This window comes from Harpia harpyja, chromosome 3 (assembly GCF_026419915.1).
Source record: "Harpia harpyja isolate bHarHar1 chromosome 3, bHarHar1 primary haplotype, whole genome shotgun sequence".
NCBI classification, from domain to species: domain Eukaryota; kingdom Metazoa; phylum Chordata; class Aves; order Accipitriformes; family Accipitridae; genus Harpia; species Harpia harpyja.
The window spans coordinates 19300777-19327203 of record NC_068942.1 but is presented as its reverse complement, the minus strand read 5'-3'; the positions used below and the strand labels follow the sequence as shown (position 1 = coordinate 19327203).

Sequence of the window (26427 nt, the reverse complement as noted above, 5' to 3'; positions counted from 1 at the left end):
TCCACTAACCCACTGCAACCAGAGCAATATTCCCCTCTGCAACACAACAGACATGATTTGAACTGGCAAGCCCTTGCACATAAAAGCACGATGCTTTCCCCTGCTCGGTGAGGTTTCTGCAATATTCATTGCAGTGGCCCAGAGGGAATTCCAGCATGCGGTGTGCAAAAAGCTCGCCGGTGCTCCTGCACAGCAGAGCAGACCCCCCATGGCAAAAGGGGCACCGAAGGGCACCAAGCGGGTGCTGTTGGAGGAAACCCCTGGAGATGGAGCTGCTGGCAGTGTGGGCATCCCGTGCAGCCCTCGGGCCTTTGTGGGAGGTGAGGGGAGGCAGCCTGGAGGGAAATCAAAGAGGTACCTTTATATACGTGTGTGCGTATTAACTGCAGTGAGCTGACACGGGATTTGCAATAGGAACGTCTGCTCTGAAAATGGCAAAGGCAAGTTATTATCAGGACGAATGTCCTTATGCAGCATCTCAGGGGAGGCTCTGGCCACCTTCGATCAAATGTATTTTTCTTGGAATGCTGTTAAGCTGTGGTCATCAGTCCTATTTAAGGAAAGGGAAAAAAGGCTTCGTATCACTGCTTTCCCTCCTCACTCAATGTGACATAAAATAACGGCACATTAGCACAGGTGAAAGAAACGGAGCCTGGCTGATAATGGCCATGCTCAGATGTTTATTAAGCAGCCTAGGGAAGGAGGCACTAGGAACAGAAGATGACTACACAGATCGTTCATCGAATGCCTGCAGCAGCAGCTTCCTGCTACCAAGAGGTTTCCTTGAAATCCCTCCACAAACGCTCTGCAACCAAAGTGTAAAAGCAACCACTTGCCTTGCTCTGATTGCCCACTTGAACTTTTTGAGAAGGTTGCATGTATTTACCATTGATCTACAGTACTGTGTTGCCAACTGACTTGCGGCAGAAACACTGCAAAACCTGACTGCGATACTTATGCAATCCACGCACCGCTTTGCCTCTACGCCTCAAAAGGGCATGGAGGGAGATACAGCGGTATTCCCATTTACGGGTGGGCCGTGGGGGTACAGGCAAACCACCTGATTTAGGAGCTTGTGCTGCCGCTGCCAGGGCTCTACGTAAGGGAGAGATGATTACCTTGACTTCTTGGCTACTGATCCAGACTGGTAAAATCAGTTAAAGGACAAAGTGATTTTCCTGATTGTTACAGCCTAGACAGGAGCTGGAATTTGGGCCACGCTGGTTGTTCAAATGCTTCACTACTAAGCACTGCTACAGGGTTTAGCATCTCTGCCTTCATTATCTCTTCGTGGCTTCATCTCGTCTGTGCTGTGTATACATAAGCACACACAGACCATGAGACTCACAATGAACTCTTGTAATACCGGCTGTCAGCAGCCTACTTGGAGTCAGTAAAAACATCCTTCAGCAAGAGGTCATGTCTATAAATATGGCAAAACCAATTATCCCATGAAGAGTTCCCCTTCCTCTTAAAATTAGCAGTGTATACAGTCGGATATCTCAATGTAAACACATCACTCTGAATTTCACCAGCTTCACTATCAAGCACTGCTGCACTGCTATGGAAGGGAAAGTATGAATCCTGCATCAAGCTTCTACTATAACAGACACTAAACCTGACGTGAAAAGTTTTACTGTAGTGTTTTTAAGAGTGAACTGAGAAAGAAAAAGCATAAAGCCTAAAACCAGCAGCACACCAAAGGCTACAAGAGAAATGTTAAACAAGTATCCCTGTGAGAAATGAAAAGGATAGCTGAAGCCCCTCCTGTGACCAAGGCAGTTGGGCAAGCTCCACTGAAGAGTCCAGAAGAGAAAAGGGGTAGGTGGTCATAAGAGAGGACAAGGGAGACGATGGCATCTTGGGTTCGAGAACAGGAAGGCTTTCCAGAAAAACTGCTCTGGGTAGTTTAAGTAACCATCTATAAAATATAGGGCAAGAAAGAGCCCCCAGGACTGGCCAGACCTGGGGACTACGTAAGCCACATCTCGTAAGCCAGAGGAGCTCACAAAAATCCTTGCTAGGGCATGCTGTTGTTTTATCTTGGGGGGGGGCAATTTTGCTTAATTATTTCAAGTCTGGTTTTAAGTAAAAATTTCTTTAATCCTTAAAGGTATCCTTAAATCTCATCTAGTTGCCCAGTTTTTCAGAGACAAAAGCAGAGTATTGCATTCACTCAAGTATGATTGTCCCTCAAACTGGTGAATGGGACATCTACTGCAGTGTCCAGTGGTGCTGCACAACTCAGCAGTAGCACAAGGATAATGAGATGCATACACCCTTGTATTTAATGAAGGAGGCTGTATGAAAGAGGTGTCTTCCAGTGACCACTGCTAGACTGGAGAGCCCTTTAGCTTGCAATAGGACGCTGGAAAGAAAGGCTGAATGAATCATGAGCGAGCAAAAAAGGTTGTGGCACCGCCCACACACTTTTCCATTTCAGCTCTGTAAAGTTCAGCTACATGCAGGTGATGCTGCTGGAACCACTATCCAGAGAGAGAGAAGTAAGCAAGTCTGAATCAATCAGATTCTGTCTAAGAATTGAGAAAAATCCCACAGCACAACAGAGGATGGAGAAGTTGTCATCATTTACACAGGAATAACAAAGAAAAGTGAGTCTGGCAACCTTATGCTGAGCAAAGGAATAATCAGGCAAGCTTCGTCCAGCGTAGTCGCTGGGAGAAAAGGTCAGAAAAAATACATCCAGATTTCTAGGCAGAAAATCCACTTCTCTCCCAAACCCTTCCCATGTCCTCAGGTGCAAATGCACTGCCAGCTTCTGCAGAGGGAGCCTGCCTTGGAGCCCCACAGGAGCGGAGGCGGGGACATGATGTGTGCCACAGGACAATCTTTGCAGCAAAGGAGCATCTACCACTTAACCAATGCAAAACGACAGCCTCAAATGCTCACACAACGACGAAGCATCAGCAAAAGCCAAATGGGAGATGAACAGAAACATGCTCTCGCATCCAGAGCCATCTGTCCCTCTTCACTCGTTCTTGTTGTTTTACAAACTGACCTACTGTTCCAAATCCCAGATTTTCAAAAATAGCACTGGCTGAAGGTATTAACAGGAAAAACAATCAGTGTCAGCTAACCAGTGTAACTGAGGAATTCTTTCCAGGAGGCTGAGGCAGTGATCAGAGAAGCTGAAAAACCAAAATCCCAGAGAGGGGGAAGTGTGGGCCACTCGGATACACAGGCAAGAAGCAGCAGGACCAACATTCCACACTGGAAGTGATGTTCTCTTCTGCCAAAGCAGGTGAGAAGTTTAACGAAGACCATTCCTGTTTTCCGGTACAAACGGTACATTTTTGAGGACAACCAACCACCCTTTCCCTGCTCTCCAGACTGGCCTCAGAGTAAAGGAGACCAGAAAACGCAGGAGATTCCTAAAATCTATTACTGTACCAAATAACCAGCTAGTATTCTCGCGTGAACTGAAAATCCCTTCAACTATTCCCAAACAGTTACTGTCTCCCCACCCTGTACAAAGATAAAATTTCATCTCCAAGGTAATTTTTAATATCATAAGTTGGTCTGGTAATGGCAACCCTGTTAAGCACCCATCCTCATCATTTTTCAGTCTTTTGAGCCCTTAGTTTCCTATTAGATTGGCATGTCTTCATTGGCCTGACTAGTTTTATTGTGTGCTTTAATCAGTGTAAAAGTGAATAACCCACCCACAAGGCTTTTGGAAGGGATTTCCTCCCAGAGTCGCCAAAGAAGCCATGACTTGCCACATGTCCTCCCCCAACTCAGTGCTCCCTCTCCCTTTGAAATGGGGAAAAAGGAAAACCAGGAAATGCAACAGATGGTCTGAAATCCTCTTCCTGCAAAAACCATCGCTACGGCAGCTAGTTTAGGCAATATTTCAAATATTTCCGCATGTGCCAACAGCGGTATCCATGACTAGAGAAGATGAGGAGACTGCTTGTGAAACTCCCCCATAGGCACACTGTTTGCAACTGTCTAGTCCTCTTGTTGAAGGCTCTCTTCTTTTCCCTACTCCAAATCCAATGAGAAAACCAATCTTCTTCAGATTTAAAGCTGACAGGTGGTACATGCATAATTAAAGATGACCTAACAGAGAATGCTCTCATTCCTGGCATATTATCAGACACTTAAGCAAAGCAATTATCAGTAGGCAATCTTCTCTGTCAACAGAGATTGGATGAAACATTTTGCCAGTCAGGAAGATATTGTAACGATGATACATACCTATTTGCAAATACTCCAGCAATATAACATAGACTTAAATCTCTCTTATCTCAGAGAAATGTCTTCATCACCTGTGGAGGACTACAGTAACCTCACATTTCCATGTTTCCCTGTGCTATTTCCACAGACTCATGGTACATACTGCATAGACTCCACCTTACTCATGTCAACCTCTTCCTTCAACCCATCTGCACTCCCTACAAGTCCTGCCATTCCTCCCCACCTAGCCTTACTGTCCTCTGCAGCTCCCGCACTGCTTACACCTGCACTAGCTGGTGGATAGTTGATCTGTGCTCTAGGGAACCTTGTCCTCCTGCTTTTTTTCCCCCCAAAAGCAAGGAAAACCCCAGAAAACTTGTCCTCCCTCTTTCTTACTCAAAAGCAAACAAACATCCAGCTCCTCCAGCAAATCCCAACCAAGCCTCCCCCAAAGACCCTCTTCTTCACCTGCAGGTAGCAGCTACCTGTGGCATCAGGTGTTGGGAGCTACGTTGCTCTCTCTTTCTCCTCAGTACAGCTCTTGCAACATGAACACCCGTGGGGAGGAATTGTGGACCTCATACGTCATGATGGACTGTGCCTGTTGTGAACAACCATGTCTTACTCATCGTGGACCACGAGCTGAATACCCTTCCCCTGGGAGCTGTGAAGATTGAAGAGGTGAGTGGCCTTGCTCTCCCCAGCTTATAGAGGGGGCAAGCACAAGCAAAGATCAATCGGGAATTTTATGTGGAATCAGCCCAAAAGTCTATGCCAGAACTAGGAACATCTTCCCCGCTTTTTGGTTGAACAAGCAGATGGCACTGCCTCCCAAAATAGCAGTGTCACCCATGCAGTTTCAAAGAGGCAGAAACTTTCTAACCTAAACTCTTAAAATGCTTCCTTCAAGCAGTGTTTTGCAATGAATCCAGAAAGCGTTCTGTGCCTTTTTTTTTCTTCTCCTAAGAAGGGATTTTTAAAAAAGGATCTTTTGGGGAAGAAAAACAGGCGGAACAAAAAATAATTAGGAAAAGGAAAGCCTAAAAAGGTGAGTGGTTTTCTTAATTTGGGGGAAATTAGGATTGTGAGAAGTATTATAAACCGCAATTACATACACACACGGGACTGCACTTTACCTTACAAAAGAGCTGCTCTTAGGGTATAAAATTGCTTTAATATTGCACTAAAAGACAAGTGTTTTAAAAAAAATGGCTTATGATAATGGATTTTCAAAGCAAAAGTAAAGCTGCTTTTCCCTGAGAATAGGGCTTTAGAGAAGGGAAACTTCACAATGCCAGTGGTGTGCGTTTGGCTGCATTTCACAAGATCTCTCATTATTTAAATTCTGATGTATTTATGTCATACATGGATAAACGATCTTATTGTTCAGAACATGTCTTTATATGAACATCTCTGCTGTTAGAACTAGCGTTATTTTGCCCTTTTTTTCCCCCCTCTCTTTACCAAGTCAGAACAAAAGTCTCTTTTACGGCAGTTTTGGGAACTTCATGCAAATGGCAGTTTTTACACATCAATCGTCAGTTTAATAACACTAATGATAAGAGGGGAATTAACGGTAATGGTCTGACTTTTTGGCAAGCAAATCAGAGTTTATAGAGAAGTTTCTGCTATGTCAAACTTTATAGCCCTGTGTTATCAAAAGCACTAGCAGTGAGAATTAAGATTAAACCATTGACTCGTTAGCAAACTGGGCTTACTGAACCACAACTTTCCTGCACAAAGATTGATTATTTAGAAATCCATTGTACAAGATAGGAAAAGATAGCGATAGTCTTCTGGGACAGCAGGGAGCCATTTACACAACAAAATACATTTGCCAGGGGATACAGATCTGACTGAGCAGGCCCAATATGTCTCTCAGTTAAAGCAATACTGGTTAGTCTCTCAGTATTCCCTAAGGTGTAGAGTTTGGTCATTCCTTCTCCCCCTTTACCCTACTTTTGCAGTCATGGTACTTTGCAGCATTTAAAGTCCAGTCTTGCATCCATTGCTCCCATGAGTGATCCTGATGACTTCACAGGTGCTGGTTATAGGCGTTCATGCCACAGGACCAGCGTGGGAAGAGGAAAATGGCATCATATGGATAGCTAGGGCAGCGAGAACAAATGGGTCTTCTGTGGATTGATGGATGACTACAAAGAACCACACTTTGAAAACGTGGCTCAATCATGACCGCAGGAATGACGCTGAATATAAGAAACAGCATTTGCTTTCCCAACATTAAAAAAAAAAAAAAGTGTCAAAATGCCAGCTTTTGACACAAAATACCACAGAAGTGAGCAACGGCAGATTTTTAATAATGCTACAAACAAGCGCTTAAGCAGGCATAGTAGTTTCCCATGGCAATGATGGTCTAAGGAAAAACTTTACATCTCTTACATCTTAACTCCCCTTTTTATCCAGACAGACAGACACAGTCCTACACCCTGGGCCACTCCAGCCCAGTTCTAATGCGGGAAGTATAGATACAAATTACGCTTTGCTTCCTCCCACTCACCTCTGGCTATGATCAGGACCTGCTAATAAATTGCTATACTATTGAATCCCATCCCACACAGGCCATCTTCTTTTCCACAGATGCCTCACTGCTTTTGCACACTGTCTGTAGGTTTGACGTTATGGTTTCCAGCTAGGGGCTGTAAGGACTGAATCCTGCATCCTGAGGAGGACAGGCCATTTCCATGGAAGCATTTGAACCGCAACCTTCCCTGAATCAGAACCCTTCAGTTTGGCTGTATTTCCTGGTTAATGCCCCCACAATGTGGAATGGTATTTCTAGGTAAAGAACCCTATGCTAAGGACTGCTAATTTAACTGTGCTGCATGTCCATCCTCCTGCCATGTGTGGGCTTTGCTGAGAAATCAAGTTTTGAAGAGGAGAAACGAGGCCTGCTCCCTTACCATTATTTACAGCATGCACTTTCAGTGATGCTTTTCATGAGTAGGCAAGTGGAAAAATATGTTTTTAAGCAGTACAAAGTCTGCTGAAGTTTTACAAGAAGCCCAAAGCAGACAGGGCTTATTATGTGCTGCAGGAATGAAACGTAGCATCTTCGGGGGGAAGCTGTTTTATCGTCAAGCAGCAGTCTGGGAGCACTGTGGGAGCTGGGCTGTCTCACCCACGAGCAAACTAGGAAATGACAGGAGCTTGTAGGTGTTGTCTGCGTGTAAGAACAGAGACAGAGAAGCAGTTAAGTCCCGTCTCTGAGGTACTGCCCCTGTGAGGGTGGATGTAATAGGTCATTACAGAGAAAAAAAAGGAGAGAAATAACTATTCCACTTGACGCCATCACTGTGGCTGGGGGAAGCAAGGTGGTGTTAGCAGTGGGTTTGGGTGGGCAATGAGCAAAACAGTGTGAGGAACACGTGTATGATGTGCCAGCACATGCATACTGAAAGGGATGAAGTCTCTGGATTTTTGCTGCACTGTCACCATGACATCACGGTCCTAGCCGCCTGCATCACAGACCTCGCCATGCTGTCTGAGTGCCTCTAAATAAGAATATAAAGTTTGTGTCCCGTGATCTGCTGCTGCTCACCACAATCCAGCCCCAGACACTGCTAGTGAGAATGGTAACAACCTTCCCCTCCCCGCAAACCTATGCTAGAACTACACCATAACCAAAATCCAGCCCAAAAAGCAAGTCCTCAGCCAAATGAAGCAATGCATAAAGATCACTGCTTGAGCTGGGAACACACAACTAGATTTTCCCCAGGTCTGAAGGAGTCCCAATTCCTACTGAAAAAATGGCAGCTGTGTGTGCTCAAACTTTGCTGCAGGCTGGTATCTACTCCGAACACCATCTCAAAAAATACTATTGCTTCATCAATACATTTGTAATTCAACCAAAATAATTTAAAAAAGCATCTGAAGAGCTTTGCATGGTAAATATCAGAAAAACAGCGCTTTCCAACCCTGCAGCCAGTTGTTCTATAATATCTTCTGCTTTGTGCTGACAACCTTTTTTCCCTCCAATCATTCAGACACAATGCCTTCAGGTCTGTCTAAGTAATGTAATTTACTGGAGTGGAATTCCCTTGATACCTTCTGCAGCACTCAGTGACAGTATCATTTATACTCTACACTGTCATGCCATGACACTGATACATTGGCTTTCATCCCTCATTCAGCGCAGAGGGTGCAATTTCACCTTCCATTGTGCCCTTTTGCAGACTGCGCACACAAATTCCCTCCATTCATTCCTAATTACAAACCTCTGCTGAAATACTCTCATTGGATTTATATTTCTCACTCCAAAGTGTCAATCTCATCTGAAAATTCCAATTTTCCGGAAGATTCATCCATTAGCAGCAACCTCCAAAGCATTCCTTAACTGAGTGCATTAAAAGTGAAGCTGGCAGAGCAGAGATGCACTTAAAATACACCATTACAGCAAATCTCCATTGCTAATGTTTTTGCATTATTTGAGCAATGCATTAAGGAGCCTGCAACCGGCCAGCTCTGTTCCTCCAGAAACCGACAGGTGTAAGCCAGCAGTCAACTGCTTTGTCCGGCTCGGCTCCCATCATGAGGCTGCACCACATCCCTAAGCACCCACCGTTCCCCCCGGGTGCGTGGGAGGGGATCACCGGCTGACTGGGATCTGCCGCCGCCATCTCACAGGACCTCCCATACATCATGGGGAGCAGCAACAGCCAAGCTGGCTGTTTAAAGGACTCCAGAAACTGAGAGCCATAGAAAGAGTTTATGACAACTGTAAAAATGCCTGAGTGCAGCTTGTTTGCTGTGGGAAAGTTAAAAAAAACCAAGCTGGGGGTTTCCTGAGATAGCAGATCTACTGCTATGCAACCCAACAGGTTGTTAGAGCTCCTCAGCTGAAAATCTCAACTGCCTTGCTTCGGTCAGTTATACTGATCTTAATTTAGTGGCCGCATGCAGGACTGTTCCCTTCAGGCTGTGTACAGAAAACACAGCTCCTCAGACTCCACGGAGCAGCTCTGCAAGTGGTTAGAAGAATCAAAAAGAGATCCGTCTACCTCTTCAAGAGAAAGGTAAACACCTGAAAAACCTCATCACCATACAAGGGAAAAAATGAAGAGCCCAGCAGCGGGTACTGATAATTGCACAACGCGTCCTATGTGCCATCTCTAAAAATAGCTGGTGCGGCGATACCCCTGGAAAAGACCAGCGTGTCTCATCCAGCTGGAAAGTGCGGCAGCAGTGAGCGGCGCGTGAGTGCTGTCGCCGCATGACACACTCTCTCCTGCCGTTATCTTCAAAGCCATCAGGTTTGAACTCATCTGCATCGGGCGTAGCAGTAGAAAGGTGGGGGGGGAAGAGAAAAACCCCACCTCTACTTCTGTACCAAAAAGGGAAAATTCCACAGAAAAAATGACAACAAACGTTTATGCTGCTTGTCAGCATCTGGTCACCTACAGGACTGAGACATGCAGGTGATTGTAACAGCTGTAATGTAATTCCCTGCAGCAACCACCACCGTGGAAACTAATTATTGCTGAAGTTTTGCCCATTCACACCTGAAATATTTAAAAGCCTGATTACTGCATTAGCTCTCTTGCCTTTCATACTTTGTATCATGGCAGGAGCTGGTCCAACGGGTGCGTACAGATGTAAAAGCAGAAACGCGTGTTTCAGAAAAAACGCAAAAGTAAGGCAGCAACGATAGGCACCGAGCTCTCCTAAGAATAGAGGGAGGGTTACACCAAGCTAATTTAAAGGGATTTCATATTGCATAATAAAAGACTCACCGCTGACAGCATGGCTATTCCATGTAACAAGCGCAAGTGCCTCTAAGTGCCCCCAGGACCCCACATCCTCTGCACCATGCGGTGTTACTCAGAGCGAAAACCTATTGTCTTACGCAGCCCGATTCTCAAGACCAACACTTCTGCTACCCTGCCGAGCCGGGAAAACCTGGAAAGGTCAGGAAGCGACAGGAAAGTGGTGAAGCTCAAGCTGCCACGCAGCAGAAAGCAAGTTTTCAGCCTCTACCTTTGGTTCTGCAGCTCTTGGATAGATGCTTTCTCTACTCATCCATTGCAAGAATGACATCAAACCGAGAAGCTTGACATGCACAGGCACACTTAGTCTCTGGAAATGCCACGGCTACTTAATGAGTGAAGCTGGGACAGCACCAAACCTGACACCATGAAGTTACGAATTTCCCTGCATATGCTGACAACATCTCTCTTTAATGTTTCTCTTGGCCACGAGATGACATATCAATTAATGTGGTCAGAACAGATTTAGTAGCTCAAGACATTGCAACTAATTTAGCGGATTCCTAACTACTGCAACTACCTGGAAAAGCTACCGAGACAGCGTATTTCAATACCGTCACCCTAAAAACCAAACCAAAAGGATTTTACATGCCAAAAGTTAACCCTGAAAATTTGTTTCTTGATGCTCAGCAGATTTGTGTAATTTCCTTTTTTTTGTTTTTCTTTGCCAGAAGATGAAGTTCTGGATCAACAGTTCAAGTTACACCAGTGAAGTTTTGGAGGACTGATTTTAAAGATCTTTCAGTCCTCTCCAAAGCTACTTTTTCCAGAGAGCAGAACAATTCTGCTTCCAAAATTCTTTCATCACCACATCTTACTTATGCACTAAGACTAACTCCTTTTTTTTTTTCAAATAAGAAGTTGATGAATTAACATAGCTAGACCACACCACAAGTAAACTCTGCCTCTCCTTCCAACACAGACCCATTTACAAGCATTTAAGCTTAGGACTCACCAGACAGAGCTGAAGCTGCAGGCGAGCCAGTCATCAGAGCTAAGAGAAGGATTATGCTTGCTCTACAAATTCTGAAGCATTTGAATCTTATTTTTAGTTGTACACAAAGGGCAATAAATGGAAAATCTTATTGTAACCACTGCTTTTTCATGGCCACCCACACTTCCAACACCTACAGCAAAAGTATATAAATGCAAAAACCCCAGAACTCATGGCTCATCTGAACAAGGGATGCAAACTAGCTAATTGCTGTTACTTTTTTTCCAGCTTGTATTTAGAGTGCCATTATATTCTATTAAACATTGGACAGCTATTCGCATGCAGTGTATATCTACCGTCCGGGATCTTGCTGGGTTTTCATACATTTGATTAATTGTTTTCTCTCAGTTACCCGGCAGAGTCCTTCTCTAAGTTAGCTGACCACTGACTGATTTTGAAATGATGAAATGAAGAAGGTGCCTCTCCCCACTCTCAGTTTCTCCTGTTTTGGGTTTGTGTGGCGGGGTTTTGGTAGTGAGGGAGGGGCTGCAGGGCTGGCTCCTGTGAGAAGCTGCTCGAAGCTTCCCCGGCTCCAAGTCGGACCCGCCTCTGGCCCAGGCCGAGCCCGTCAGGATGGCGGTAGCGCCTCTGGGAGAACAGATTTAAGAAGGGGAACCTGCAGTGAGTAGTGGGATTGGAATGTGAGAGGAACCCCTCTGCAGACAGCAAGGTCAGTGAGGAAGGCGGGGGAAGAGGTGCACCGGAGGAGGTTGATGCCCCCGCAGCCCGCGGTGAGGCGGCAGGCTGTCCCCCCCCAGCCCATGGAGGGGAGCGGGGGAGCAGATGCCCACCTGCAGCCCGGGGAGAGAGGAGCCCATGCCGGAGCAGAGGGATGGATGCCCCCCAAGATGGCCGGGACCCCATGGGAAAGCCCGCACTGGAGCAGTCTGTGCCTGAAGGACTGCAGCCCACAGGAGGGACCCACGCTGGAGCAGTTCGTGGAGGACTGTCTCACGCGGGAGGGACCCCACGCTGGAGCAGGGGAAGAGTGTGAGGAGTCCTGCCCCTGAGGAGGAAGGAGCGGCAGAGACAACGTGTGATGAACTGACCCCAACCCACATTCCCCGTCCCCCTGTGCTGCTCCAGGGGAGGAGGGAGAGAATATTGGGAGTGGAGGTGTGCCGGGAAGGAAGGAGGGGTGGGGGGAAGGTGCTTTAAGATTTGGTTTTACTTCCCATTATCCTTGTTTTGATTTAATTGGTAGTAAATTAAATTGATTTTGTTTCTTCCCCAAGTTGAGTCTGATTTTTGCCCATGACCATAACTGGTGAGTGATCCTTCCCTGTCCTTGTATCGACCCACAAGCTTTTCCTTATATTTTCTCCTCCCCATCCCACTGCGGGGGGAGGAGTGAGCAAGCAGCCTCAGTGCGTTGTTACCGGCTGGACTTACTTAAACCATGACATCCCTCCACTGCTCAAACTACTGAGGTACAAGGAGTTAATGCTTCACTTACCTGTGAGAAATTATGCTGAATACTCTACCCAGAAACCGGCAATTAAAAAAATCCCTTTACACTCATAACAGTAGAAGAACTTCAAACAAATTGCTGTCAAGGATGATTTCATTGTGTTTAAATCCACTTTACTTCAAGTCGCTTTGCAAATTACTCTTTAATTTTATACCTAAAGCTCCCAGGTCTACTATGATGGCAGTTTACTCTTCTGTCTGTCCTGTGCCTGATTCTTTCCATTTACTGAAAGCAACACAAGCATGAACCTAATTATCATCTGAAAACCTGCAGAAAGCTAACTCAATAAGAAAAAAGGTCTGTCTTAAGATCAGATTCAACAAGAGTGTAGGTGATGCCATGTCTGGGGATTGGGAAAGGAGAATGAACAATCTGATGTCATTAATTACCTTGCTGTCTCTGAAAATCCAAGTTATTATAGCCAGAAAAGCATCCACCACAACACTTTTACCTCTCAACTCTTTGCAAATCATAACAGGAAACATGTCCCGTAAGCTAGCAATCGATATTTAACAACATAACCTAAGACAAAGTGCCAGCTCTGGAAAAATGTACCTTTACCTGTGCTTGCACATTAATCGACCCAGCGGCCCATCGCCTTCTCGCAGCCCCCAGCAAGCCAAGCACGGAGCCAGCCGCTCTCCACGCACGCCGCTGAAATCAGGTGTGTGCTTTTCTGGAAAGGATTTAGGTCGTAGGACCTGAGCGCTGAATGCTGCAGAAGCGCGGGTATCTAAGTATTATGAAAATAAATGGGTCATACACCACTGAGCTAACAACCACACCACCCCCAAGCCGGGCACTGAATGACTGTGCAAGGCTCTGCCAGGGGGAGAGGATAGGTTGAACCAGCAGTGAAAACAAAACTGATGCGGTGAGATGGATTTTACTTTTCATTGGTTTGGGTTACAGAGAAAGTTGATCTCGCCATCACTATCTCTCAGTCTTTTCAGTAAAAAAAAAAAAAAATAAAGAAACACGTGGGCAGGTAAGCTGTCCTGTGGAGATGGGCCGGCATCTCGCCCCACGTCGGTAAGGGGAATTGCCGCCAGCCCCGGGCAGAGGGAGGGCTGTGACTCAGTCCCTCGAGCTGACACACGCACGCAACCGGGCTGTCACCTGCCGCAGCGAAAAATAAAAGTCCTCGCCACAACACGGCAGCCACGTGGGAAACGCCGAGTAAACAGATCAATGACACCGCACGCCCACGCGGCCTGTCACACCGCTGGGGCGATGAACAAACAAACCTGTGGTCAATGGCAGCAAAGGGGAGAGGTGTCAGAATAATTTGGTTTCATACGGCGCGCTATACTGCAGCAAACACCACCGTCCTCCTCCATTGTACCAACTAAGCACAAGCAGGATGCTCCTCCTGGCCATGCGGCCCGCGGTCGCTGCGTGTACCCGGATGGGGATGCCTCCGGCACGGGTCTCTTGGCCAGAAACATCCAGAGAGGGACGTCGGCTCACCGCCCACACACGTGTGCATGCACAGCCGCTGTGCATGAAGCTACACCAGCGCTTTTCAGACCGTGCTGAATACATCTGTCCAGATACCCATTTTAATTTTTTTTTAAATTACATACTTAGATATATAAAACTATTTTTACATATAAATATATGTATTTCATTTATATATATATAAACACGTATGTATATATAAATAAAAATATACATTTAATCAACAGATATATTTGCAGCAAACACTTATCAAAAGCCGTCCCCAGCCACCCAGGCTGGGGGTGCAGCCTGCCTCAGGTACAGAGGCACTGATGGTGCTGAGGAGCACCCGATCACACCAAGGGACTGACACAGTGTCGGCAGCGGTCAATGGCTTTATGTATTCTCAACAGGAGGGCAGGAGGAGTAACTGGATTAATTAGCGGCAAAAGATTTCCCCTGCATTGTAGGTGAATGCTTTTTGGCAGTTCTGAGCGTGACACCCATGACAGGATGCCACGGGACGCCGTGAAGCTCCCCGGGGCGGGAGATGCTCCACGCGATGGTGCATGAGGTGCAGAGCCCTGATATGTCAGTACCATAAAACGGGTAAGAAAATGCCTTCTCCACTATAAAAACAGCACTCCAACAGGAAAACATACGATAAAAATCATGAAATCCAGACATGGCCACATCTCGCATCAAAATCTAGTAGGATAAAACCACCCATGTCCTCAGGTACGGCCATGGCGCTTGGGAAGCGGATTTGGTACTGAGAGTCAGGAGTGTTTGTTAAGTCAGTGTTCAAAGGGATGCGACTTCGCCTTCAGATATTTTATTTCCTTCTTAATTCAGTCAAGTTACCCGACCTTTTGGTGCAGATTTTAAAAAAGATGCATTTTTCCCAGGCAGTGGTGGTAGGTGGGTGACAGACATTTAATCACCAAAATCTGCATCTTAAAACTTTACATTATTTACATCTTCCTACAGATGGTTGTAGGACAGATTTCAAGAAATCTTTTTAAAATTTTTTTGAAATATTCTGAAGGACTTATAACTAGCAAATATGAAATTTGTGTGCAGAGGTTTCTGAGGTTTGGGTTGCCTTTTTTTTTTTCCTGAACAAAGCACTTAAAGGCCCCTGCTGAATTCTCAACACTGCATAAGCAGTACAAATTAGGACAATTTATTAGACACAGAATGCCATTGATTGGGGTGTTATTTTTGCCACTTTTAAAGGAAAACACACACAGGTAAAACAAAATGAAGAAACGTGAGCAGAGTGTGGAAATTGATGGGAATCACTGCCCGCCTCCATTGGGATGCCAGCAGCCCTGCCCCAGCGTCTGCTCCAAGGCACAGCCACATCCCCAGCACCCAAGCAAAGCCCCGTGCGTACTCTGCCATTAGCGACCGTTCCGGACAACAAACTGCGAGCTGCTCAGAGAAAAGCACAGCTTCTCCCTAATTCCTGTACTCCCTCATTATAATACATGCGGTCTAACCTGCCCAGAATTAATTCCCAGGGGACCTGGAGAAATGTTTTTATCTTGGCACATGCACCATAACAGGGTTTTGCAATCTGCTCTGTCAGAACAAGGAAGATACCTTCTGCTTTGAATTCAAACATCAATACATATTATTTTTATGGAGATCACATCTATCAGCATCCTAGTAGTATTATAAAAACTAAATAATAAATGGAAGGTGGGGGGGAAGGTATACTTGTTTATGAAATACACTGCACCCTGGGAAAAGCAAGAAGAATACAGTTGTTACAGCTGGGTCAATCTTGTGCAACTGCTTTTTCCAACAGGGCTAATTAACAAGGGAAAGTTTGCTTCTTTCTATGGGAATTGCTGTAACAAGGTAATCGTTACAAGCAGAGTTTGTTATCAAAAAAAGCCAGACAGCAGGAAACACTGAGAAATTAAGTAAGCAACCAGCGGCTTGCCCTTGCAACTACCTCTGCCAGCACAGATCTGCATGCACAATGGGTGCAACACCAGCCCACCAGCCTACAACCTGCGAGGTGACGCACGTGTTTTCTAGGAGTTAGAGCACACATCATGTTTTAAAAGTTTGGCATATCTCAAGCACACAACCACAGTAAAAAAAAAAAAAAAAAAAAAAAGTAAAGAAAGCACGTATTTGATGACGGCTCCTATGTCCTTACACTGGTTTTCAAGTTTATTTGGCCCTCAGACCTGATTTTACTGTTGGAAGTGGAGACTTCTGATTATTTGCAGCACAAGAAGCAGCAAGACAAAACTTCCTATGCACTTCTTGGAACGAGAGAGGTTTTTTTCCATTTATGTCCATTCAATTTCTGGCTGCTTTTTCAAGTCCCTTAAGAAGGATGCCATTTTTAAAGTTAGTTCCTCTGAAAGAGTTTTTAATAGTGAATTTGCAAGATGCCTAATGGTAACCTTTTCAAACATCATGAGAAAAGCCTGCAAAAAACTGTGAATAAGGCTTCCAAACCTCATGGCAATGGTGCTAAGTAGGACTAATGAACAACGAGTTGTTTCTGCCTGCCTAGCTGTTACAACTCATACTTTCAAGTTTTCTTCCCTTAAGACAAGCACTAGAAACAAGTTTCAAGCCAGATCCAAAATTTTCCTGTAGTCAGAGGATTCCTGCTATCAGGGGTTTGATTAATGACTGCACCATATATTGCCAAGCCCACAATGAAATGGCAATGCTCTCCCTTTTTCGGAAAACAAAATCAAACCAACACCTTGTAAGGCCTCTTTAACAGCAAATGCTGTTACTACCCTTTCTCCATTGCCTACTACTTCACTATTATTTTTGCTGATATATATCACACCAGAAAAATTTTCTCCTCTCTTTAAAAACTGAATTTCCATATGCATTAAAAAAACCTGTCCTCCTTTTGCAATAGACTTTTCTTGTTTTAAATAATACTTTTAGTGTCACGTAAGCAAATAAAGTACCTCAAATGAAGGTATAAATCTAATATAAACTCTTCAGTTCCAAAATACTCCTATTTTTTTAGTAGTATTACAAATCACTTCCTAAGATTAAAAATGGTTTTCGTAGGCATTCAAGAAAAACTGATCAGCAATGAGTGCTGTGGTCAGCTTCACTGCCCTGTCTTGATTAATCATTAAACTGTGTTGTATGAATTTGTTACTGCAGTGAACAAACAAGGGCAGGAACATGCACAGTGCCACACTGTGAACACAATTTTTTATTATCTCTGGCTCAGGTGGCCTTTTGCCAAGCTGCTCTATACCACCATCAGAAAGATAAAAACCTCCTAACCACAACAAGATTTGGTTTTATTTAAAAAATGAATGCAATAAAGTTGTCCTCAAGCCTTTTTTGCAAACTTGGCAGCTCTGGAGTGCCCCACCCTCTGGACAGCACAGACCACCACATCCATGCCATCCTTATAATGGTCCAGGGGCCTCTTCCACCTGCAGATCCATCCCAGAATTAGGGTTTGAACCGCTCCCAAGTTAAAAAGGGTCAAACCAATTTCTCCCCTCTAGAATAACCCACCAATTCCATGCCAGGCTGATGCCACGCAAGGTTTCAGAGGAGGATTTAGCCATGATGGGGGAGGAAGTGTGTGCACAGCACCACAGGTGCTCCCCATCTTGGGAGGAAAAATCAAAGTACATAACAAGCACCAGGAGCTACTACCCAGACTGAGGAGACAGGAAGGGATCGGCAGCCCCTTTAAGCCCCTTTGTCCCTAGCAGATCTGTGCATGGCTTTCTCCACCCTCCTATAGCCAGGTGGAGCAGCTAACTCCCCCTGGAAGGAGCTGGAGGTGGCAATGAAGATACTACTGATGCTTAAAGAGCTTTCTGCGGCAGCAGGCTGAAAGGAGAAGCAGCGCCAGGGCTCCTCGAGGGAAGTATTCTGGAAACCCCAAAGGAGGTGGATATGGGTTTTATGATGGGAAAAATACAGGGATGCCTGCAGTCCTGCTGAGCAAAGGATGGCCTCCAAACCCGCACGGAGCACATGCGGCTTCGGCACAGCACACCAAGGTAAGTGTACGCACGCTTCCCCAGTTGTGGAGAAAAATGAAAAATGAGAAAAATGAGGGGGATGGGGTGAAGAGAAGCTATTTTAAGTACTTCTTGCTATGGTTTACTGTGGTAGCAGAACACTTAGAAAAGCCTTCAAAATGACAATCACCATTTAGGTTAAAAAAGCAAGTAACTACTTCAATAACAATTTATTCACCACCTAATGTTTGCTGTTGAATTACAGCTTTTACAGTATTCTTCTAAACTATGATGTTTACTGCCTCTACCTTGCCTCCCCAAGACCTTTTTCTTTTCTTTTTTTTTTTCTTTAAATAGAAAGGAATTTGAATCATGACTTACATGTAACTCTTCTAGGTTCTGCGCTGGCTAAAATGTTCTCACGATGCAGGGAACAGGATCAATGGAGAAATTAAGGGGCTGCAGCAATCCATTAAGAAGAGGCCCTCCAATGCTTTGTAGGGCAATGTTCTGGCAACTCAGTCAATAGCAACCTAAAATAAAATAAAGGCAGACATTAAAAAATGCAAGTACTGAATCTTCACAAAACCCCTCTTCCCCCCCCCCTTCTAATTCTAAAAATTGCTTGAGGCCCTTTTTTTTGAAATGCAGAAGGTCTTTATGTCAAACATGACAATTACATTATGCCCATTACATACCTCCTGTTACCCTTAAGCTGTAGACACCGTACAATAAAGACTATGTTTTTCTTGCATTCGTATAGCACCCAGACATATGAGACCCCCAAGAAGAATTACAGAACAGATGAACTAACACTTCTGTGATTATTCTACCAGATCATACTGCAGGTATGTGCATACTTATGCACACATACCAAGAAATTCTTTACAACGAGGGTGGTGAGGCGCTGGAACAGGTTGCCCAGAGAGGTTGTGGATGCCCCATCCCTGGCAGTGTTCAAGGCCAGGTTGGATGGGGCTTTGAGCAACCTGGTCTAGTGGAAGGTGTCCCTGCCCATGGCAGGAAGGTTGGACTAGATGAGCTTTAAAGGTCCCTTCCAACCCAAACCACTGTGTGGATCTATGAAACTGCACATCACACCAGAAAGCTGTTCCAACAAAACTAGCAAAATGATCTAACAGACTTTAGATAACAATTAATACTGTTTTCGTCAAAGCTTTGCTTTGATTTTATCAAGGAATTTAAGTTAGGAACATCAAATTTGTTCCTTTGTTTCTGCCTTATTCTGGGGAGCTTCAGAGAAGAAATGCCATCTGTGTAGTTCGGTATCCTCAGGTTAATGCTTTGTGTGTCATACTCCTCCATCTGCCCTAAAGCAAAGCTACCTGTCACGCCAGTCCGTGTCAAAAGAAAACTGGAGAGGGAGTAGAAGCTTTGTGTGCCCACAGCAAATTAATTGTGCTGCCACCGCCGTGCAAGGGGCTCGGGGCTCAGTCCCCGGAGGGGAGGCTCTGGGACAGGGAGGGCTGCTGAGAGCAGAGCTGGGGCCGGGGGGCTGGAAGAGGGGGCTCAGCACCAGAGTCCCGGCATCCGCACACAGCCCAGATCCCACCCAACGCCCAGTCCCAGCTGACTCTGAAAAGGCTTCCCCCACATATCAAGGAAGCGGTCATACTCTGAAGTAGTTGGGGAGGAGGGTGGGAAGGAAATCCTTGTGGAAGGAGAAGTAACTAGTTTTAAGTTACAGGGATTTTCAAGTTGAAGTTTTCAAGTTGCCAGTATCCAACACTTCACTGTTTTCCTGGAAAAAACATTCGAATGCTTAACTACTCTTCACTTGAATAAAGTTGGCAATTGGGAATGGAAAGGAAGATGATTTCCTTTTGAACAGAAGGGGACAGCAGCAGTACAAGCAGTGGCATGTATCTATCTTCCCAGGATCACTGTAAGGGCTGTGTCTGCAGAACTACCACAAACTAAAGCTAGATAAAGGAGTAGGTGAGGGGAAGGAAGATAAAACACAAAAGTTTAGATTTTTTTTTAAAAACTCCTATGTTTTTTCTGAAATCTGCAAAATTAACTCTTCAGTAAAAACTTATGGTTTCTCAAGAAATGTCTACTGTCTCCACAAAAAAGTCAAAAAATAACACAAAGCAGTGCAAATGAAAGAAGTTTGTTGTTTTTTGTAAGTGTGCAGTTCCTGCTAAAAAAGTTCAATACCTTCTGAGCACTGATGCTACAGCATTTTACACCAAGCCTTGTAGAGAACTGGATCACTTATGAAAAGTAGGTTATTTCTTCTAGATGGCACCCTCCTAGATGATATACCAACAGATGTTCAAAATACTACTACCTTTAAGGATTACCTATATGGGTACTTGAAAAGAATTATGAGGCTATGCTAGGAACACAATGCTTGTGTCTCTTCAGTTTATATAATTTTCTCCAACAGGTCATAACATTCATTGACAGACTGTAAGAGGACCAAATATTTATGGTCACAAATATACATTATCTAAATTGCCTATAAAACTAAAAATATAAACTCCAAATCTATTCAGTCATAAATCACTGGCAGAACAAAAATAACTGTTGCTTACTCAATGGCCAAAGGACTAAAACCAAGGAAGGCTCTGTGTTTTCAAGGACAAGTTAAGTTTTCTGAGCTAAAATTGCACTTGCCACAGCGTATCAGAAGGAAAGGAGAACAAACAGAAGCGGGGAACAGGGAGACAAGAAAAAAAGGGGGGAGAGGAAGACTTTCAGTGCCATGCTTTTCTGAGAAGGTGTGATTGATCGTCACTGCTGTAGAAAGCATGAGGCTGCATCCCAAACATTTCATTCCCTTCTGCAAATGTCTCACTCCATATCTCGCCCCATGTTCCCTAGATATTCTTGCCCTATGCGGGACGATCCAGCCAGCATCAGGTTCTACACATGATCTAAATCATGAAAGCAGGAATCTCTCTGCCCAGGGGTCAGCTTAGGGTAGAATGAAACCTAACCCCCCGCCTACGCTCAACATGAGGGCTTCTTCATGCTTCCCATTAGATAAAAGAATTTTCTTTCTGAAACAGGCAAATTATTAAAAGCAAAACTGTTGCTACAGCTGTAAACTTACAAGGAATACAGGAAAACTGAGCTTATACGAAATGAAGAGCCAACAGTGCATCCACTGAAGAGAGTTTCAGCATTTTAACATGCTGACTGGCCAGGTTTACAGCATGGGAAGAGCTGGACCAGAGGCAGGGGAGGATGCACTCTCTGCTCCAAGGCTTGCTCACACCAAGGTCTCAGCTCTCAGCACAGACCTGCATACATGGGCAATCAGTTACAGGATCATGAAAGGCCACAAAATCATTGTTCTACGTCAACTTGAAGACCCAGCTCCTGGACTTGTAAGGGGTGCAAGGAAACCTTATCTTTATTTTAAAATGAAGCACCTGCCTTCACAGCTGTAGAGAAAGCTACAAAAACAACATCACTTCGAACTGGACATTATAAGTTGTTTGTTTTTAAACTTACACTGTTTAACAACCTCTTGTACGTATTTGAACCAGGTTACCTTTTATCCCCCTTTCTGGGGGCTTCCAGTACTGCTTGGTGGCTCAAGTTAGCACTGAAGAATGCAAATGTGAAGGAAGATGCACCAGACACCACCAATGGCAGAAGGAAGCATGAAGCTAAAAAAGTACTTAATTCAAGAAAACACCTTTCAGCTTGGGTTTCTGTTACACGGAGGGTGCATTTCAAAGAGAGGTTTTGTTGTTAATGTAAAATAACAAGAGCTTTGAAGCTTAAGAGGAGGAAAACTTGTAAGTTCTTCAGTTTGCAGTGAACAAACCAAGAAAGATGATTTGAGAAGAGCACGATGAATTTACCTAGGCTTTACTCCGTTTAGCATGGAAGATGTTTCAGACACAGAAAATCGCGTAATCATGCTCAAGAAAACCAGAGAAGCTGGGCTGGCAATGAGGGAGGTGAGCAACAAATACACAGCGGGCCTAGCAAACACACCAATGTTCACAATGGGCGTGTAAAATTAGGGCTAAGTAAAATGAACCCACATGACAAGACAAGTTGGTGAACTCACAGATGCGGACAGGAGAAAAAAAATATTTAAGGAAGGCTGCACACCAGCGAGCAGGGAGCAGTGAGCACAGATGTGCAGAGCTGGTGTTTTCTGAAGCGATGCCTCACTTGGTGGAGTGCAACGCTTCTTACACAAACGTGTGCAGAAATTCATCCCAGTGAAGTCAAGGATCCCAGTCTGTTACATGCAATACCATCACAGATTAGCAAACGTGTTTTCTTTACGTTTTGTATGTTTTTGAGTGAAGCTGAAGAATATTTCTTTCTGGTTGAAACAGCTTCATTGGAATATTTGTAGCTTGCAACTGCTTGAAGGATTGCCTGAGGCTGAGAAGGCATTTGCAGAAGGCATCCTGACATCTAGTGCGGGATCTCTCCCTGAAATCTGTAAATTAAACCCAAGATGATACCGATACCTATGTCAGAAAACACGCACGGCCTGCTTTGCTATCAGTGCATTTAATTTCCTCCTAATAACCCGCTCGGTTCTTCCAAAGAGAAGGAACGTGCTCATCCATCACTCCTGCTTGTGCTCACATGCACTGTTTGGCCAAAACCAGGAGTCCAAAGGGCACAGCAGCTTCTTCCCCGGTGCCCAGAGGTGGGATGCAGAAGACCACCACAACCGAGGAGGTGTGGACCAGAAGCAGGGAGGTACCCACCCAGGACCGCGAGGACCAGCTCTGCGGTGCGTCCCTACCCGGGCAAGCTGTGTCAACAGTCAGCAGAGACAAGATTGAGCTGTTTGTTCAGATAATGGCAAAACGGCGTGAGGAATCAGTCTGGCTAGAAACCATGACTGAAGTCATCAGGAGAAGCAGCAAAATAACTGCTGCTGACTGACTGAAGGGGAAGGCAGTGCTGCTGCCCTGCGCTGGCCAGGGAAGCGCTCCAGGGTCTGCAAACTGGATTTTCCCCAGCTACACTTAACAGCACCAGCTGAGCTTCAACGGAAAACCCTCAGAGGAGCTGGGGGATGTGCATGGGGGGAATTTTCCACCCCCTCTTGTCCTCTGGTTGCAGTTAACTCTGTGACACATCAACCAGACTGGGCTGGGAGAGGGGGGGAGACTGTAGTTCAAGAGCATCACCACAGGAACTTGTAGATCTTTTTATGTAAAATCTGAATGACTTTATCATTGGAATATACTCGACATAAAATAAAGCCACCATTGAAAATATTTTATCTTGGTGGTATGACTCATGAAAGAATGGCTAGGTGTAAAAGGAAAGTTAATATATGCTGTGAGAAAGACCCCCACACAAGAACATTATCAAATGACACAAGATGAATATTTATGCCCCACACAGTAAAACCAATACACAGCAAAAGTCACAGCCCAATACTTTGTGTCAGATCTGATGAAAATTCAGATATCTGGCTTATTTCTCCATAAGGACTGGAGATTTTGGTTAATATGCATGCAAACAGGAGAAAGTAAGATGGTTCAGTGACGAGGATGAAACTGCTGCCTGGCACCTTGGAAGACAATACGGGACTAGCCAGTGCTGGGTCTCTCGGGTAAGGATGCTTCCCAGGGCGGCACAAAATGATGCAGCTGCCCCAATGCACGTGAACCACGAGAACACACGCCTGCCCTGCCAAAAGGATGTTCCCGCGTTGAACAATCATCACAGTCAGGCTTTTACTGCTGATTTCTTTTAAAAAATGCAAATCGAGAAAACAGTTAACATACAGAATGAAAGAATGGGCCACAGTCAACCACAAAAACTCCCCATGAGGTTCAACATGTGGGAAACAGATAAGTAAATGCTGCGAAAGATGAATAATATTTAAGTATTAACACAAATGGTTTTTTTGGGAAGGTTTATCTGGCATCTCTACCGGTTTTCCTCCAAGCTCTAATACAAAAATAACTACGTCTAACTGCGACTGGGAGAGATGGCAGCAGCTCAACATTGCTCCCTTTTTTCCTCTGTACTCAGAAAACCCCTACTGTCTTACAACATCACACAGACTAATTTTCAGGTGATTTCAGATCAGGGTGAAGTCAGCAATGCATTTGCCAGTTCAGAAAGTTCAGTCAGTGGTCTCATTTTCATCAGCCTGTGAAATGAGGACATACGTGTGCAACATGAGGGTAGGAGAAATACAGCCTTTCTCTGAGCTGTACAGCTGGTCCCCCACGCTCTAGCATGAAGTGAAGGAATTATCCTCTAGCTCATAGAAATGCTGAATGCAACAGTTGCACATCAAACTATGCAGAGGCAGCCGATGGAGGTACGTGTCTACCAGTAGCCTGCGCAAGCTGTGGCGAGGCTGAGAGTTGGCCAACGCTGCATCTCATGTCAAGGAGCTGCCTCTTAGCTTCTCCATCTTCACCCTCACACCAAGCAGGAGAAAGTCGAAGACCTGAAAATGTTTTGTGGGTTATCTTCAGTGGTTGTAACAAACAGAAAAAGAGAAAGGCAGAATCGTGATGGGAAAGAGCTTCAAACATACGTTCCCTGTTGGGTGAACTCAAGTCTGTTTAACAAGAAAAGCCAGAGAGGCCACGCACAGTAATGCTGAGAAAAAGGAAATGGTACTTCATTTTAGCCAGAGTCATAAATCTTACCAGTGAGCCTCTAACGGCAAAACGGTGAGCAGGGGAATTTTTATACACAGATAATTAGTTGCAAGCTGATATCGGGTTTACTGTGCTGTGTACTCCGCGTGTGCAGCACCTTCTCAACCTGCAAAACACCGCATGAGGCTCTGGCTGCCTCGCTGCCACTGGCTTCACCGGGAGCTGTGTGGACGAAACTCCCAGAAACCCTTATAAAAAAAGGTGAAGTGGAGGTGGATATTTCTGCTCCACAGAAATCTTTCTGAGGTGAACCCAGAAAGATTTTCTCAATGGGGAAAATGCACCATGCTTATAAATGCACGCCCTCTGCTACAGGAGAGATGGACCAACAGGACACCTTGTCACACCATTAGCACCCTCGTCTTCTGGGGTACAGACACCACTCATAGATCCTGCAGAACAGGCAGCTGAGTCAGGGAAAAGGCTGACCCACTGAAGCAGAGAAAGAAAGCGTGGTCGAGGAAATTCATCAGCCAGAAGCAGCAGCGGAACCGCCTCGCAAGGACTAAAGTCAGCCGGGTGTTCCCACCGGTTCCCGGTGCTGGGAACAAGGCAGCCCATCCAGCAGCGCTTGTTCCTTGACATCTTGCTCTGTTTCAGAGCACAGCCAAGGACTTCCGCTAGCGACAGATGTGAGCAAAGACTCCGCCACATCCAATAGTCAGACCGCACTTCCAGTCAAAGAAAAGCCGCTTTTCGGTTTCTAGATGAGAGGGTATACAGGGGACATGTGCCAGCAGCACGCCGGGCACGCTAGGTGCTGGCAAGTGCCCCCAGCGCTTCTGATGCTACCTTTAGAAGGGACCAATACAGTCTAGAGGAGGAGGTCTGGAAGCCTTCACCCCCAAAAGACACCTGAGGTTAGAGAGCAGCCTGGAGAGACGCCTCGGTGAGCAAGAAGAGCCGACCCTGTTTGCACCAGGAGCTCCGAGGCTACGGCCCCCCCAGGCTTGCCTTAGTGCTCCTAACTACTTTCTGCCCATCTTCTACTCTTTTTCATCCCCAGCCCGGTACAAAGGGGCAGATACACTGCATTGCTCGATCGTGCTCCTCTGCTGGTCCGTAAGAGCTGGAGGCAGGTTAAGGCTATGGGGCAGACCAGCTCCACCATCCCCACAAGCTTCATCTGCATGGGGTTAAGCAGTAGCTCTGTTGTCCAAGGCTCAGTTCTCTTGCTACCGTATGTTAAACCGAAAGACCAATCTGTATTTACTGCACTTAACTACAATTATGGGGCTTTTTTTTAATCATTCAGCCTAATGGCATGCAGCTGTCAGAGAAATCTTTGAACACATCACTGGCTCTCTTTGAGCTCATTAACCAGAAAAGAAACCGTAGCCAAAAGACATGAAAGGATGGGTCCAAATTTCAAACTCTCAGCTGAGCAAAGAATTTCATTCACAGGACTGTATGAAATGGAGGGGGGGAAGAAGGTTCACAACACAAACAAAGGTTTTGTTTCCTACCGATATGAACAGGTGAAATACTCTCTGTCGCTCGGTTTAAGAATCAACCAGCCTCAAAGCAGTGCTGACGGGTATTACAGCTGCCACACCGATCTATGTGGATGCCAATTTTCATGTCATTTTTTTCTGGACTGGAATTGAGGGAGAACCTACCAACAAATCTAACTTTACACTGAAGAAACCTCCTTGTGATATTGAAGAGCACAGCCACTTCACCCGAACTGCTTCTGTTCAGTGCGTTTCTTTGGATAGCATAGTTCTGTTTTTTTTTAAATTCAAGACAGCTCCATGTATTTGCTTTTATTTCTAGCATAATGTTTACTATTCCAATCAGAACGTTCTGTAATCTCATCTAAATGTTTTATTATTAATTGCTGCACCCCACGCCCCACCCTTAATAATTATCCCCGGGAGAGGTAAACATTTCAACACAAGTTACTTTA

The 26427-nt window shown here is 45.1% G+C and overlaps 1 protein-coding gene across 2 annotated transcripts in view; it reads right to left on the bottom strand.

Moving 5' to 3' along the window:
• The window catches only part of BACH2 (BTB domain and CNC homolog 2), a 193329-nt gene that overhangs the window by 70473 nt on the left and 96429 nt on the right, over positions 1-26427 (bottom strand). For both annotated transcript variants that reach the window (XM_052781506.1, XM_052781505.1), the window contains exon 4: positions 18256-18407. The gene's annotated coding sequence lies outside the window, so the exon portion shown is untranslated. The remainder of the gene's footprint in view (positions 1-18255; positions 18408-26427) is intronic.